The sequence below is a fragment of a genome, unplaced genomic scaffold (assembly GCF_019419815.1).
Source record: "Pyrus x bretschneideri cultivar Hongxiangsu unplaced genomic scaffold, Pyrus_bretschneideri_v1 Contig27, whole genome shotgun sequence".
In the NCBI taxonomy this organism is placed as follows: Eukaryota; Viridiplantae; Streptophyta; class Magnoliopsida; order Rosales; family Rosaceae; genus Pyrus; species Pyrus x bretschneideri.
Window position 1 is genome coordinate 1 of NW_025999579.1, and position 16,876 is coordinate 16,876.

Sequence of the window (16,876 nt, forward strand, 5' to 3'; positions counted from 1 at the left end):
TATTACTCTTTCTTATGTGGTATGTTAAGAGAATGGCATTTTCAACTTAACTTAGTCCCTAACATACAATCTAGAATGGTGTGTTCATAGATTTAACAAGTAGAAATCATTAAAAACGAAAAGAGTTAGAGTCATCACAAGGCATCGTAAGTACTAACGTTGTCTTACTTATCCTAGAAATTGATTCACATGTTAATCGCAATTAACAAGTACTGCTCTAGAACATATGTAGGTCCTCATTTGACAAGGGCAGGCACACACATATTCATAGCATTAGAATCCTAGATATGCATACTAAGTATGCATCCGTAGAAAAGACATAAAGAATTCATCAATGAGACAAGTAATGAACCAATTTTCATCCATTTGTAAAAGTAATTCAAACGAAATGTCATAACAAACTTGCAATCATATTCGGGACTTCAAAACAGCCCCTAACTACTAAAAATTAGTTACACATAATTCTCAAATTAAACCAAAAGAAAGACATGAGTTTGAGAAGATAAAACCGAGAGAAGAGAATGCCAAGATTTCCTCCTTCCTTTCCTTCCTTCCCCAACGCAACAGTCTTGCCTTTTTTCCTTGCTTTCCTTTTTTTTTCTATCTTTTTTTCACACTTTTTCTCCCCCTTTGCTGCCGCAACCTGTAAGTCTTTTCTTCTTTTCTGCTGCCACAGTTTTTTCTCCATAACTCACCCCACTAACAGCCATTTAGTGATGACAATAAGTGACAGGAAATGCTAAAACAATTGTAACTCTTTGGGCAGCCTTTATGCCCATTACTCTCACTTAATTTTCCATTTCCTCTGATATTTGAATAGGTGTTAGCTGGCTTGTTCTTGGCTGCATCAGTTTTGGCTGTTAGTTTTATTGGATTTAGGCCTGGTTTGGTACTGAGGTGATTCTGAAAAAAGCTGGTATCAAAAAAAGCTAGGAGCTATTTTTTTGTTTGGTAAACATTCAGCTTCAACTTTTTTTTCACAGTTTTGGGTGAAAAAAAGCCAAAAACAAGAAGCTGCAAAACCCAGCTTTGAAAAACCAGCTTTTTTTCACATCTATTTTACATAAAAGTTTACCAAATACTATAATACTGCTTTTTTTTTTTTTCAAAAGCACTTTTACAAAAAACGTTTACCAAACGCTCTACTGCTTTATTTCACAGCTGCTTATTCTCACAGCACAGCAAAAGCAACTTTTTTTCAAAGCACAGCAATACCAAACCAGCCCTTATTGCTTTCAATGCTTTCTTGTCAGTTACAAACTGCTCAGCCTCTTGGGAACCTTTCAGTGTTAAAACGGCCATAACGTCTTCTAGAAAAATGATATTAACAATCCGCGAAATGCTCCAGAAAACAGACATCCTTAGCTTTCCAATCATATAAGGCTCATTCTATAATTCATTCTGAGCTGTCCGTAACTTACTTCCAAAGTCAGCTGACCTGCACAGGCAGTTTTGACGAATTTGTTACTTAAAATCCCACTTGTGCTATTTTTCTTTTATTTACTTGACAAATCCTACAAAACACAAAAACAAAGTAAATAGCTCAAAAATATAAGAAACCAATTAAGAAAAGACAAGTGAATTTGATGTAAAATATATATAGATATGAGCTTATCAAATACCCCCACACTTAGCTTTTGCTAGTCCTCGAGCAAAACAAAGAAAACATGAAAAAGTAGCAATATGAAAAACATTAGCTTCCCCTATGTGACCCTCATAGAATTTCATTCAAGAAAACAAATCATCAAGAACCTTAGCTAGCACCAAACAAGCTAATCCAAGCTCATCTTCCTTATTCAAATGTTAACAGCGACCTTCTAATCATCCTTGAAGTGTAGTGTGTTTAATAGCCATGCTAATGCAATTTCAAGTTTTGTTTTAAAACACCACATGCAAACTAGTGACCTTCTCATGGGACATACACTCAATCACACATATGTTTAGTTTAACGTGTTTCGCTCAAAGAATCAAATGTGAAAGATCTACCATAAGCTTGCATAAAGATCTCATCTCCACAATCATAATTGCAAAACTAAAATCAAGAGGACTTTTATTGGTTGTAATTAGGCTTAGGGAGAGGGTTATAGAAATGAAAGGATAGGTAAACACAAGTTCCAAGCTACATTGCAAGCAATTCTCTTGTTGAGATTTATAAGAACTCAAGCTCTCCAACCACTCTACTAATACCTTCAATCACACCCCCTAAACTTTTTATTTGCTTTGTATACATTTTTTTTTTTTTTTTCTTCTTCTTCTTCTTCTTCTTCCTTTTTTTTTTTTTTTTTTTTTTTTTTTTTTTGAGAACCAATTTTGCACATAACTAAATACAAACATGAAATACCCCCACACTTATTCTTTTGCCAAACTCCTTCAAAGTACTTCACAAACATTTCTCATAAGACAATCTCACATTGCTCACTAGCTAGCTTGGAAAGGGTAAGGGAAAATGTTTAAGGTATAAGGGCAAACATATATGGTGATGAGAAATAAAAGGCTTAATATATACGGCTCAAATTTGCAATCTAATGATATCATTTTACTTTAGGAAACATGCTTATTTGGGCCATGGTGATAAACCTAATGCCTCTATCCTTTTCAAGTTCATGCAATCAATGACAAACATTTCGAAAGATCGTTGCGCAAGTTCTAGAGATGTAAGTCACATAAGTTCATCACACATGAAAGAATAGGAGTGTATGAAAAATGCACACACTTTCAATAGGCTCAAAAACTCACATAGGTTGTATATGGTCACTATGTTCACATATGAAGCTTTAAATCATGCTTTAGTTTCACATCAACAAGGCTATGTGCTTTTGGTTTTTCAAAGATGATTAAACATGTACAAGGCTAACAAGAGAATAAGGAATTTCTCACAATACATGCTTACTAAGTTCTTGATCACCGTGGTCCAAATTCAATCCAATTATATCATTGGGTTGGGAAACTAATAAAAATCTAATTCAAAACAATAAAGAAAATAAGACTATTTTTGAATTTTTCATTTTTAGAATTTTCTCTATTTTTTTTTATTATTTTTTTAGAGTCAACAAAACTAATTAAGAAAACAAAAAAAAACAACAAGAAGGAAACAAATGAAACCAATTCTTAGTCAAAGGGATGAAAATTTTCAATTTGGTCATTTTTTCAATCCTTACCCCCAAACTTAAACTGGACATTGTCCCCAATGTCAGAAAACACAATAATGCATAAAATAAAAATAAAATAAAATAATAAGAAACAAAATAAAGCATTTGGACTGAAAACTTCCCCAATTTGCAGTAAAATCAAGTGATGACCCCCAAACTTCAATTCTGCAATCAACTCCAAGGGTGGACATAACCAAAGATTCCTACAAAGAAAAAAAATAATTCAGCTTAGCACGCAAGAAAACTCAGAAAAAAACAAACGAAAAATTGAAAATGACATAAAAAGATAATGAATAGAAATATTGGGTTGCCTCCCAATAAGCGCTTGCTTTTACGTCCGCAGTTGGACGGTACTAAGAGTAATCATTCAAGGGAAGCTGGTTCTTGGAGGGGTAGAACCTCCATATCATGCTCCGCAAAAAACTCGTAATATGGTTTAAGTCTATGTCCATTCACTTTGAACACGTTTCTGGTCTTTGCACTTTGGATTTCCACTGCACCATGAGGAAAAATATTAGTTATAACAAACGGACCAACCCATCGAGAACGAAGCTTACTCGGAAATAACCGAAGGCGAGAATTAAATAGAAGAACTTTTTGTCCAATGGCAAAGCTCTTCCTTGATATCATCTTGTCATGAAATGCCTTTGATTTCTCCTTGTATATTCGACTAGACTCGTATGCATCATTCCGGATTTCATCTAACTCATTCAATTGAAGCTTCTTCTGTTGTCCGGCAACACTCATATCCATGTTGTAGGCTTTGATCGCCCAATAAGCTTTGTGTTCTAATTCTACTGGAAGACAGCATGGTTTCTCATAAACTAACCGAAATGGGAACATTCCAATAGGAGTCTTATAAGCAGTCCTATAAACCCACAATGCATCGTTCAAGCGCATGCTCCAATCCTTCCTACTAGGACTCACAGTTTTCTCCAAAATTTGCTTCACCTCACGGTTTGATACTTCTACTTGACCATTAGTTTGCGGATGATAAGGTGTAGACACCTTATGTGTGACATTGTACTTCCTAAGCAACGCTTCAAATGTTCTATTGCAAAAGTGACTCCCTCCATCGGTAATGATTGCTCTAGGTGTCCCAAATCTTGCAAAGATGTTAGTCTTAATAAAATCTAAAACAACTTTTGAATCATTAGTTTTGGTGGCTTTCGCTTCCACCCATTTAGAAACATAATCCACAACCAATAAAATGTAAAGAAAACCATTTGAAGATGGAAAAGGTTCCATGAAATCAATGCCCCACACATCAAAGATCTCAACAATCAAAATAGGGGTTTGTGGCATTTGATTTCTTGGGCCCAAGTTACCTATTCGTTGACAACGATCACATGTTGCACAAAACTCGTACACATCCTTAAACAAACTAGGCCAATAAAAACCACTCTCTAACACCTTAAGGGTCGTCCTCTTTGCTCCAAAATGGCCGCCATATGCATAAGAATGACAAAAAGTTAGAATAGATTTAAACTCAGATTCGGGGACACACCTTCTAATCAATTGATCAGGGCAATATTTCCACAAATAAGGATCATGCCACTCGTAGTATTTGGCGATTTTGACAAGCTTATCTTTCTGAGCACATGTAAAATCATCCGGAATCTTTTTGGTGACCTTGTAATTGATAATATCTGCATACCAAGGGTCAGTAACCTTTAATAAAAACAATTGCTCATCCGCAAAACTCTCACATAAAGGGATGAAATCTTCCTCTGTGTTTGAGTGCACAAGTCTGCTAAGATGATCTACTACAACATTCTCACTCCCTTTCTTATCCTTGATCTCCAAGTCAAACTCTTGAAGCAGAAGTATCCATCGAATGAGTCGCGGTTTTGCATTTTTTTTTGTGAGTAAATACTTCAAAGCACAAATTGGTGAAAGAGACTCAAGGGCTGCCACTGTCTGGATTAATTCTTCTTCAATGTGCTCAGAATAATTAAGTTTTCCATGTGTAATGTTATGCACTAACGCCTTCTCTAAATTGTCTTGTCCCACACCTTCATTAAAACAATCCTGCACAAAATAGTCAAACGCATCAATAGACAAACAAGATTCAAAATCACTAGGGTACCTCATAGCATTGAAGATTTTGAACTTGACGTTTTCTCCATCAATTTCCATGGTTAAAGTATCATCATAGACATCAATCTTCGTACGCGCCGTTCTAAAGAATGGTCTTCCCAATATAAGAGGAAGTGCAGTAGGCATAGGATCATGTTCCATCTTAAGAACAAAAAAATCAGCGGGAAAAATAAGTTCATTCACTTGCACAAGTACATCCTCCAATAGGCCTTTGGGATATCTATTTGAACGATCTGCCAACTGGATTACTACCTTTGTTTCCTTCAAGTCTCCAAGGTTTAGTGATTCATACACTAAATATGGCATTAGATTGATGGAGGCCCCCAAATCACACAATGTTTTCCCAAACTCTTTCCCTCAAATTACACATGGAATGGTAAAGCTACTGGCATCCTTCAACTTCGGTGGTAGCTTTCTCTGCAAAACAGCTGATACTTCCTCGCTTAATGCCACAGTTTCTTGATCATTGAATCTCATCTTGTTCATACAAAGCTCTTTAAGGAACTTTGCATACTTGGGCACTTGTTTTATAACATCTAAAAGAGGTAAGTTCGCTTGGACTTTTCGGAAAGTATCTAAGATTTCCTTATCAGTTTGCTCCTTCTTAGACTTCATAAACCTACGAGGAAAAGGAATAGGGACACATTAGTTAAATGAATTTTGAACTTCTTTACTTACCTTATCAGAATCTTTTTTGTTCAATTCTGTATCTTTATGAGACTTTTCAGTTTTTGTTGAAGCCTCATCTTACTCAAGATTTTTGGTTTGTTGCTCCTCTTGCTCATTTGTATCTTTTCTAGTCCTCTTTTGCATCCTTGGCTGCTCAAAAACTTCTTTTTCACTCCTTAAAGTCACAACATTTATCTGCTCCGCATTTGGATTCACCACGGCTTGGCTAGGCAACCTTCCTGGTTGATGTTGTTGCCCCATCAAACTTGCTAACTGACTCATTTGGCACTCAAGGTTTTCAATTGCTTTGTCTGTTTTCTGTTGATAAGATTGAGTAGAGTTAGCTAAAGAAGCAATTAAATCCTCAAGAGACTTACTTGGAGCTTGTTGTTGTTGAGGTTGAAATGGTGCTTACGGTCTTGCTTGAAAGAAGCCAGGTGGACGGTTATAGTTGTTGAAAACAGATTGTTGTCCATTGTCTTGATTGTTCCACTTTAAGTGTGGATCGCGCCACCCTGCGTTATAGTTGTTGGAGTATGGATCATACTTTTGTCTTTGTTGCCCCTGAAATCCTCCTAACGCATTAGCTTGCTCAAGACCACCTTGATCCATTAACGAAGGGCACATATCCGTGGCATGTCCCATCATTGAACAAACACCGCACACCTGTTTTAGAGCCACCATAACTTGTTGCACAAGATTAGTTAAGTTAGCTAATTGTAATTCAATACTAAAGTTAGCACTTACCTCGTTAACTTTCTTAAGAGGTAGCTCATCTCTCCCTCCAAATTGTCGTGTGTTGCCAGCAATGTTCTTTAATAATGCCTTAGCATTTATTGGTGTCTTGTCCATGAATGCTTCTCCACTTGCTGCATCAAGCATTACACGATCAGTACCACACAATCCTTCATAAAAATACTGTATTAAAAGATGCTTTGAAATTTGATGATTAGGACAAGATGCAACCAAAGGTGTAAATCACTCATAGTAATCTCCAAAGGGCTCTCCATGTTGTTGTCGGATTACATATATGTCTTTCCTTATGCTTGCAGCTTTTGTGGCCGAAAAATATTGCTTCAAGAATGCTTGCTTCACCTGGTTCCATGTGTTCATTGATCCTAGAGGTAAATTGTAAAGCCACTCCTTTGCCTTAGCTTCTAATGTAAATGGGAATGCCCTCAACTTGACTTGCTCTTCATCCACATTGGCTGGTCTCATTCCCGAGCATACCACATGAAACTCCATGAGAGCTTGTTGACATCCTCTGTTGAGAAGCCATGGAACTTAGGCAAGTAGTGAATCATGCTAGACTTAAGCTCAAATCCTCCTTCTGCATTTGGATATGTGATGCACAATGGTTGTTGATCCGTATTTGGCGTTGTTAACTCCCTCAGAGTACGGTTATCAGCCATACCTTCTTGTGGTTCTTCCTCCTCTTCCGAACTCAAATGTGGTGGAGAAGATGGTGGTAAAGACACCGATGCACGCTTTTGCTTGATTGTTCCTCGAAGCTTTCGAAGTGTTCGTTCAACCTCAGGATCGTAGAAAGCTAGATCAATGCTCTTGGACCTTCGAGTATGCATATACTACGAAGAGTACCTGAAATAAAAACAAAAACACTAATTAGACAAGAAAAGAAAACAATAAAAAATAAGTAATTAGAAATAACAATCCCCGGCGACACGGTGCCAAAAATTTGATAGGATTAAAAGCACGCCACAAAGTAGCACACAAATGCCCTATTAATTTTCCTTGTTAACAATAAGATTTATCAATTGTAGCATATGAAAATAAGGGTCTTTCTCGCAGAAGATAGTTTTATCTAACTACTTAGAATGTCACAAAAACTGGGCTGTTGTCCCTACTGACCAGCCACAGAAAAATAATTATTAGACCGACTTACACTTATCTAAAGTCTACGAAATTTTATATGCATATACTAAACACACAGAACTATACTCACACAATTTTTTGTTTTTGGAGTTGATTTGATATTTAAATTAAATCGAACAAAAACAAGACAGAGACAGATTTTTAAGTAGTTCACAAATTAAGAAAAACGAGTTAGGGGAATTGCTATCCACCACCAAATAATCATGCAAACATGTTATGTTTCATTCAAATTCCTTTCATTTTTGGATGAAGATGCTCAAGTTGGCTCAATGTTAGAATTCAACCTATTACTCTTTCTTATGTGGTATGTTAAGAGAATGGCGTTTTCAACTTAGTCCCTAACATGCAATCTAGAATGGTGTGTTCATAGATTTAACAAATAGAAATCATTAAAAACAAAAAGAGTTTGAGTCATCACAAGGCATCTTAAGTACTAGCATTGTCTTACTTATCCTAGAAATTGATTCACATGTTAATCGCAATTAACAAGTACTACTCTAGAACATATGTAGGTCCTCATTCGACAAGGGCAGGCACACACATATTCATAGCATTAGAATCCTAGATATGCTTACTAAGCATGCATCCATAGAAAACACATAAAGAATTCATCAATGAGACAAGTAGTGAACCAATTTTCATCCATTCGTAAAAGTAATTCAAACAAAATGTCATAACAAACTTGCAATCATATTCGGGGCTTCAAAACAGCCCCTAACTACTAAAAATTAGTTACACATAATTCTCAAATTAAACCAAAAGAAAGACGTGAGTTTGAGAAGATAAAACCGAGAGAAGAGAATGCCAAGATTTCCTCCTTCCTTTCCTTCATTCCCCAACGCAGCAGCCTTGCCTTTTTTCCTTGCTTTCCTTCTTTTTTTTTCCATCTTTTTTTCACACTTTTTCTCCCCCTTTGCTGCTGCAACCTGTAGGTCTTTTCTTCTTTTCTGCTGCCACAGTTTTTTCTCCATAACTCATCCCACTAACAGCCATTTAGTGATGACAATAAGTGAGAGGAAATGCTAAAACAATTGTAACTCTTTGGGCAGCCTTTATGCCCATTACTCTCACTTAATTTTCCATTTCCTCTGATATTTGAATAGGTGTTAGCTGGCTTGTTCTTGGCTGCATCAGTTTTGGCTGTTAGTTTTATTGGATTTATTGCTTTCAATGCTTTCTTGTCAGTTACAAACTGCTCAGCCTCTTGGGAATCTTTTAGTGTTAAAACGGCCATAACTTCTTCTAGGAAAATGATATTAACAATCCGCGAAATGCTCCAGAAAATAGATATCCGTAGCTTTCTAAGCATATAAGGCTAATTCTCTAATTCATTCTGAGCTGTCCGCAACTTGCTTCCAAAGTCAGCTGACCTGCACAGGCAGTTTTGACGAATTTGTTACTTAAAATCCCACTTGTGCTATTTTTCTTTTCTTTACTTGACAAATCCTACAAAACACAAAAACAAAGTAAATAGCTCAAAAATATAAGGAACTAACTAAGAAAAGACAAGTGAATTTGATGTAAAATATATATAGATATGAGTTTATCAAAAAACCTGACGTAGGTTAGCTTAAATGTAACTTTGATGGTGAGTGAAATGAGCAGGATGGGATCGAAGGGATTGGTGTTATAATCCGAGACGATCGGGGGATATTTTTGGCAGCCATGGCTTCAAATTTGCGGGGGTTCTTTCTGCACAGATGGCAAAGAATATAGTAGCGAGAGCTGCTGTCTTTTTTGCACATATGGCGACGTCCCATGCTGTTGAGATACAAGGTGATGCAGCAGTAGTGATTACTGCATTACAAGCCGAGACAACAAATTTGAATGGTGAGTTCATGTTATTCATGATGCTAAACATATGTTGGCTTTGTTTTCACAATGGAAAGTTACGTTTGGTCGACGAGAGACGAACAAGGCAACACACAGATTGGCACGATTGGGCTTAACTTTGAGTGGTCAAATTTCTTGGTTTGAAGAACTACCTAATGTAATTTTTGATATTCTTCTTGAGAATAGTATTAATACTTAATATGGTACAGAACACTCTTTTTCCCTTCGACCTGGTTGAAAACCCCGGCAAGGTTTTTATTGAGATTCATTATTAGCATCTTATCCTGACACGGCCTGATCCTGGTGTCCGAAGGACAATGGGATGGCCACGTGCTGGCCGACATCCGAGGGTGACGCAAACCATTTCATGAATGCATATGCCAAGAACATGTAAAACATGCATATAATTTTCACGCGTAACAACGCAATGTAATATCAAAATACAAACCTTAACTAAATAATAGTAATAAGGTACAAGTCACTAACCAAATAAGATTATTCAACTCCCAACATTTAAAACGTAATAATGCATGAACATGTTTAGAGCATACTACTAATTTGAAATACAAGCGGAAGGGATATTAGAAAATGCGATTACAAGAGATGTCCTATGCAGAGAGAATGACACAATTTCCCTGATATAGGAATGCATCGTAGCTCAGATCGTATGTCTCGTTCCTAGGTCCTGAAGGGGGCGCAAAACAAAACATGAGTAGATCAAGTTTATATATAAGTAATACTAAAGCAATTACTCTTCAAAGTACTAACCCCCAAATTTTAGAAAATTCATTTATAGCATAATAAGTACTAGGTTTTCCGAAAACTCTTAACATGCCATAAAACCGTCATAAAACATATATATTATATATAATGTGCTTAGTAGTGGTATCAAAATCACCCGTAGGCACATCTATTGCATGCCCGAAGGCACATCTATTGCCTACCCAAAGGCACATACATCATATGCCCGAAGGCACTACATCGCCCGCCCGAAGGCATATATTTCATCAGCCCGAAGCCACTACATCGCCCGCCCAAAGGCACATTGTGTGAATATCCGCTAAGTAAGCATAAAAAATCATTAACATATCTTTCCAAAATATATACCATCGGAGCTCAATAGCTCAAACATCATATCATGAATCTATAGGAGCATTATAGCTCAAATTATCATCATAAACCATGTTCATAAGTATATATATTCATAAATATTTCAAAGGACGTAAATTCGATAAAGTATGATATTTCATAAAGCGTAAATCCGATAACTCAATAAACATTTCATAAAACGTAGTCATAAAATCATAATTTTCATGTATGCATTTCTAGTAATAAAAACATGCATTTTGGAAGGGGTCCACTCATAGATACACCGTCATCGAATAGCCATTTGGACTATAGAGGACAGGGTTGCCACTAACAAACGCACCTAAGCATATAAAAGGAACAATTAGTAAAACTCTACTAAAACGATTGAATTTAGGAAAACGGAGTGCGGATTTAGAAATCAGGACGTCGAAATTAGTCTAGAAGGGGTTTCGGCCAAAACCCAAAAAAAGTCAACGGCTGACTCAATCAAGCCAAGCCAAGCTAAGTCAAGCTGTTGAAGCTCACCAAAAACTGGAATTTTTGGCCGAAAGTTTAGGCAAATTTCAAAGCTTCGTAAATTCGTTGTTTCTTAACCAAATTTGACCCATAATATATCAAAATGAAAATAGAAAGGTGTAGAACAAGATTTTACCTATTTGGAAGCTCAATGGTTACTGAAGATGGCTAGAAAATGTCCTGAAAGATGATTGGTCCTTGGGAAAATTGGGGAAACTTGCCAGAAACTGGGTAAACTTTAAACGTTCATAACTTCTTCAACACTCAACAAAATCGAGTGATTCAAAAACAAAAATCATACTTCTTTTTCCCCGTGAGTTTCCGATGTCCAAACATCTCAAAAACTTCTCAAAACTACTTCCAAACACACACCAAGACAAGATCTACAAGTTTTGGACAAGTTTCGAGGGTTACCTTCGCCCAAGAATGTGAGAACTCGTTGGAAAACTCGGTGAACAGTGATGAACACTGTGCAGTGAGTTAGGAATGATTTGGAGGGTCCCTTTCGATTCTGAGTTAACATGGGTAATGGTGGGGTTATTGTTATCGTTGTTGTGTTGTTTATTTGTGTGAAAAGCCCTCGGGGAAGGTTGTTCCAGAAAGGGCCGAGAGGGAGAAAAGTGAGAGTTTGAGAGTGAGAGAGAAATACATAAAAGAAAGGGGAAGGAAGGTGTCACGAGACAAAGGGGAAAAGCAAGGGGACCAAATTTCATTGTGGGTCCTAGTGGCTCACAAATTAAGGCCACTAAAGATGAAACGTGAAAAATTATGGACGGGTCCTAGCAATCTACCCCCCTTAAGAAAAATTTTGTCCCCAAAATTTACTACCTCAAGTAAACAGGTATGGATATTGATTTCTCATCAGTTCTTCTGTTTCCCACGTCACTTCGTTAACTGCGTGGTTCCTCCACAACACATTTACCAACGAAATAACTTTGTTTCTTAGCGCTTTATCTTGTCGGTCGATGATTTCCACTGGCTTATCTCCATAGCTCATGGCATGTCTCACTTCACGTACACGACCTACTTGACCACTTGCTTAGCAAACTCAACGAATAAGCCATCAATATTATAAGTCTATAGCCCCCAATATCAACAACTCATTGTTGTCTCGATAAACAAGTAGTAAATCCTGAGGGTGCAAAATTACCATGTTGTCCAAACTCCAAGGCGACATCATCTGAAGCATATAGTTTCCCATATCGAAATTTCGATCCTTCGAATACTAGTTCGTAATACTCTTTTGTCTAACAAGTGTTATCTGTAGAATCTCTCATACCATGTCTTAAGTAGTGCCATACCCAAATCAAAAATAATAATTGTCGTCGTAAACAACTCCAATCGAGGTCAGTGCAATTTCTAATCATGCTGAAACCATAGAACGGATGAACATAACATGTCTTCCAAGGTTTGGATAGTTCGTTCAGACAATAGTCTGAGAATGAAATGTGGTACTTGACAATAACATATTACCCATAGCCTTCAAGAAGGCTTCACAAGACTTGGAAGTGAAACGCGCATCCCAGTGAGGTACAATAATGATGGCACACCCTATAACCGAACAATGTGATTCACAAAGCCCAAGCAAGCTGATTCATTGAAAATTTCTCTCAGATTTAGCAAAAGGCTACCGAGAAAGCTGAAAGAACACTCAAGAATTTAAGATCAAATAAAGTCCATCAAATCTAGAGTACAAGATAACTGGATTGAATGCGTAACTTTTGATGCAAGAACATGTGTGAGTACCTAACTTGATTCTGTGGTGGCAAGTCGAGATGGTTGAGCACGGACTCGACTCGATTAGTAGTCTAAAGTAATATGATAGGCAAGAACTTAAGACTTTTTCCCATTCCAATATTCACAATAACTTGTTACAACGATAACCTGAAGGATATTCAATCACTAGTGGTATGATTCACTCGATAGGGTGTTAATGGGTGATTGAATGACTCATCATCTCAGCTAAAACTTTCAAACTTGAGTGGCTTTCCTGAACAGTCTATCTGCTTTAAAAATGATACGAAGTGTTGTAGGGTAAACACAAACCCAAAGTTGACTAGAATGTTTTCTAGTACCAGGAGGTGAATCTGGGATTACGGTCGAAATCAAAGTGAATCGAGACGTTAGTCTAACGAAGTCTAAAATGAAGAATTATGCCAAGCAGTCAAAAGTATAGTCTTCGTGAACTGGTAGATAATATACTGAGTGAGTTGATCAACAAATACTGAAACGTCATCATAGTCTCCACATGTACAAGGTGGTTTATACATGGAAATCTATGGTGACGTTCACCCATTTCCATTCACATACCCAATGGGTCCTTGACAACCTAAAAATGACAACCATGGAAATTTCTTCCCACCTTCAAATAGGAATAAAAGGAAATTAAGATAAGCCCGATGGCTTTCATATCTCTGCTTCCATTTACCAGTAAATCAGACATTTCCTCACATATTCAGCGATATCCCATTCATACAATACCAGTAATAAAGTAGACGAAAAAAACTGGTACAATTTAGTACTGCCAGCATGCATAGCATACGTTGAAATATAAGCCTCATCAAGAATTTTCCTTTTTCACAGCTTCATTACCCTTAGGCAAAAACAACTTGTTTCTTATCAACAGAGTTCCAACTCCTCGGACTTTTAAATCCCATCTCATGTCATCCGACACTTGCTCCTTCAAACTCTCCCATTACTGGTCAAACTCATTAGGCTTCCTACACGAAATCTACCGATACAGTTTTGACTTAGAAGTAGGCCAACAATATTCACCGTGGATCTGGCGCCAAAGTAAAGCCAATTCCTCGAAGAGAAAACAATAATGGAACATGGATAGCTCGAAGGGAGGTAAGTTTTCTGACTAAGAGCATCAACTACAACATTTGCCTGACCAAGATGATACTCGAAGTGCAATCAAAATCACCAATAAGTTCCATCCACCTCTTTTGTCTCAAGCTCAACACCTTCTAGGTGAAAACACATTACAACTTCTTTGGTAAGAAATGATGCAACACTTCTTGTTGTAAAGAAAACGTCACCATATTTTACAACAAGGGAAATTGTTACCAACTCTATGTCATGAATAGGATAATTCTCTCCCTGAGGTTCGAGATGTCCAGAAGCATAAGCGATGACTTTCCCATGCTACATCAGGAAACAACCTCAAACATGACAAGGATGCAAAACAAGAGACTTAAAACTCACCACCAACCTCAAGAAAAACAAGGACAGAGCACGAGTAAGACGATGTTCTAAGCTCCAAAAAGTTATGTTCCCAACTTTCGTCCCACATAAATTTCTACAAAGAAAGGGTGTCATTAGGTTTTCTAGTAAGATGGTAACCATTGGCTCAAGGTCGTAGATAGGATGGTTCACTTCATGCGGTTCCAACCGTCAACAGGCACACGCGTTACTTGGTCATGATGTATCAGTGTGCAGCTAAACATTTAATAAAACATCACTGTAGAATTCAAAATTTATCGATGTCATCGAAGAGTGTAGGAACAACGATCAGGTGAAACAATACTTTAGTTGTTAGAAACTTCGTTCACCTTCAGCATATCAAACAAAATTGACTTGTTTCGTAGTCAAAAAGGAAATAGGGCTATGCTCATAGAATCGTTAAGAACTGCCGATAGAAATTGATAAGACCAAAGATATTTCGTATTTCACAACACCTTGCGAGGATTTTCAATTTTCAACAATCGCAACCTTTTTGGAAATTGATAAGAATAGCATTTACTACAATAGAGTCTCCTAACAAAAGTATATAATCTAAACAAAATCAACGTTTGAAGAATTTGGGTAAAGCTGACTGTTGATATTTAGTGAACTTGACCTTGTTGTTGGAGTAGACAAGAAGGTTATCAATAAGAAAATCATGAATATGTCGGAATATGGGTGGAATAACCGATCGGTTAGGTTCATGAACGTCACTGGAGCATTCGTCCACTTCTTAGGAAATGCAATCATCGAGAAATCTTTTGAGGGTCTACACAAATTCCCTCAGCAAAAACAACAAGCTCGAGGACATTGATTCGATCCAACCAAACTAACACTTGCTAAACTTCGCATACAACTGGTGTTTACTCACTTTCTCCATACAAACTTCAAATGTTTTGAGTAATCTCCATATAGATACGACTCTACCTACCATTCCTAGGGAACGCAAGTTGCAGAGTACCATCCTCGTTTCAGATCTTCAATTGGTCTTAACCAAACTTCCTCTCACTGAGATTTTTCTATTTCACGCCACTTCAATGTAAATCCGACTTTGCCCGTCATTCCTAGGGAATACAAGTTATAAAGTATCGGTCCGTTATTGAAAGTCGTCAATCATTCCATTTCGTCACCTTTGAGGCACAATCCTGACACGAATTTTGTACTTCAAATAAGATATGACAATTCAAACAAAATAAGGTTTACACAACTGCGCTGAAAGAAACCAAATACAGAAGCAGTGACATCCAAATGATATCAAAACCGAACTACTACAGTAAAAGAAGATCCTAAGTATGCTCTATATTAACTAAGCTCTTATACCAATCTGACACGCCCCAATCCCGGTGTTTGAAGGACAACGGGATGGCCACATGCTAGCCAACACCTGAGGGTGATGCAAGTCATTTCATGAATGCATATGTTGAGAACATGTAAAACATGCATATAATTTTTGTGCGTAACAACGCAATGTAATATCAAAATACAAACCTTAACTAAATAATAGTAATATGGTAAAAGTCACTAACCAAATGAGAATATTCAACTGCCAACATTTAAAAAGTGATAATGCATGAACATGTTCAGAGCATATTACTAATTCAAAATACAAGAGGAAGGGATATTAGAAAGTGTGATTACAAGAGATGTCTTATGCAGAGAGAACGACATAATCTCACTGATATGGGAAAGCCTCGTGGCTCGAATCGTATGCCTCGTTCCTAGGTCTTAAAGGGGGCGCAAAACAAAACATGAGTGGATCAAGTTTATATATAAGTAATACTAAAGCCATTACTCTTTGAACATACTAACCTCTAAATTTTAGAAAACTCCTATATAGCATAATAAGTAGTAGGTTTTTTGAAAACTCTAGCATGCCATAAAACCTTCGTAAAACACATACACATATTATATATAGTGTGCTTAGTAGTGGTATCATAATCGCCAGAAGGCACATCCATCGCCCACCTGAAGCCACATACATCACCCTCCTCGAAGGCACTACATTGCCCGCCCAAAGGCACATTGTATGAATATCCACTAAGTAAGCACAGAAAATCATAAACATAATCTTTAATATATCATCGGAGCTCAATAGCTCAAACATCATATCATAAATCTATAGGAGCGTTCTAGCTCAAATCATCATCATAAACCATGTTCATAAATATATATATATATATATATATATATATATATTCATAAATATTTCAAAGGACATAAATTCGATAAAGCATGATATTTCATAAAGCGTAAATCCAATAACTCAATAAACGTTTCATAAAACGTAGTCATAAAATCATGTTTTTCATGTATGTATTTCTAGTAATAAAAACATGCATTTTAAAAGTGGTTCACTCATAGATACTCCGTCGCCGAATAACCATTCGAACTAAAGAGGACAC

General features: G+C 36.9%; 1 pseudogene; it reads right to left on the bottom strand.

The window, feature by feature from the left end:
- Positions 1-3,260: 3,260 nt before the first annotated feature.
- On the bottom strand, positions 3,261-7,136 carry LOC125478952 (annotated as a pseudogene).
- Between the last annotated feature and the right edge of the window lie 9,740 nt (positions 7,137-16,876).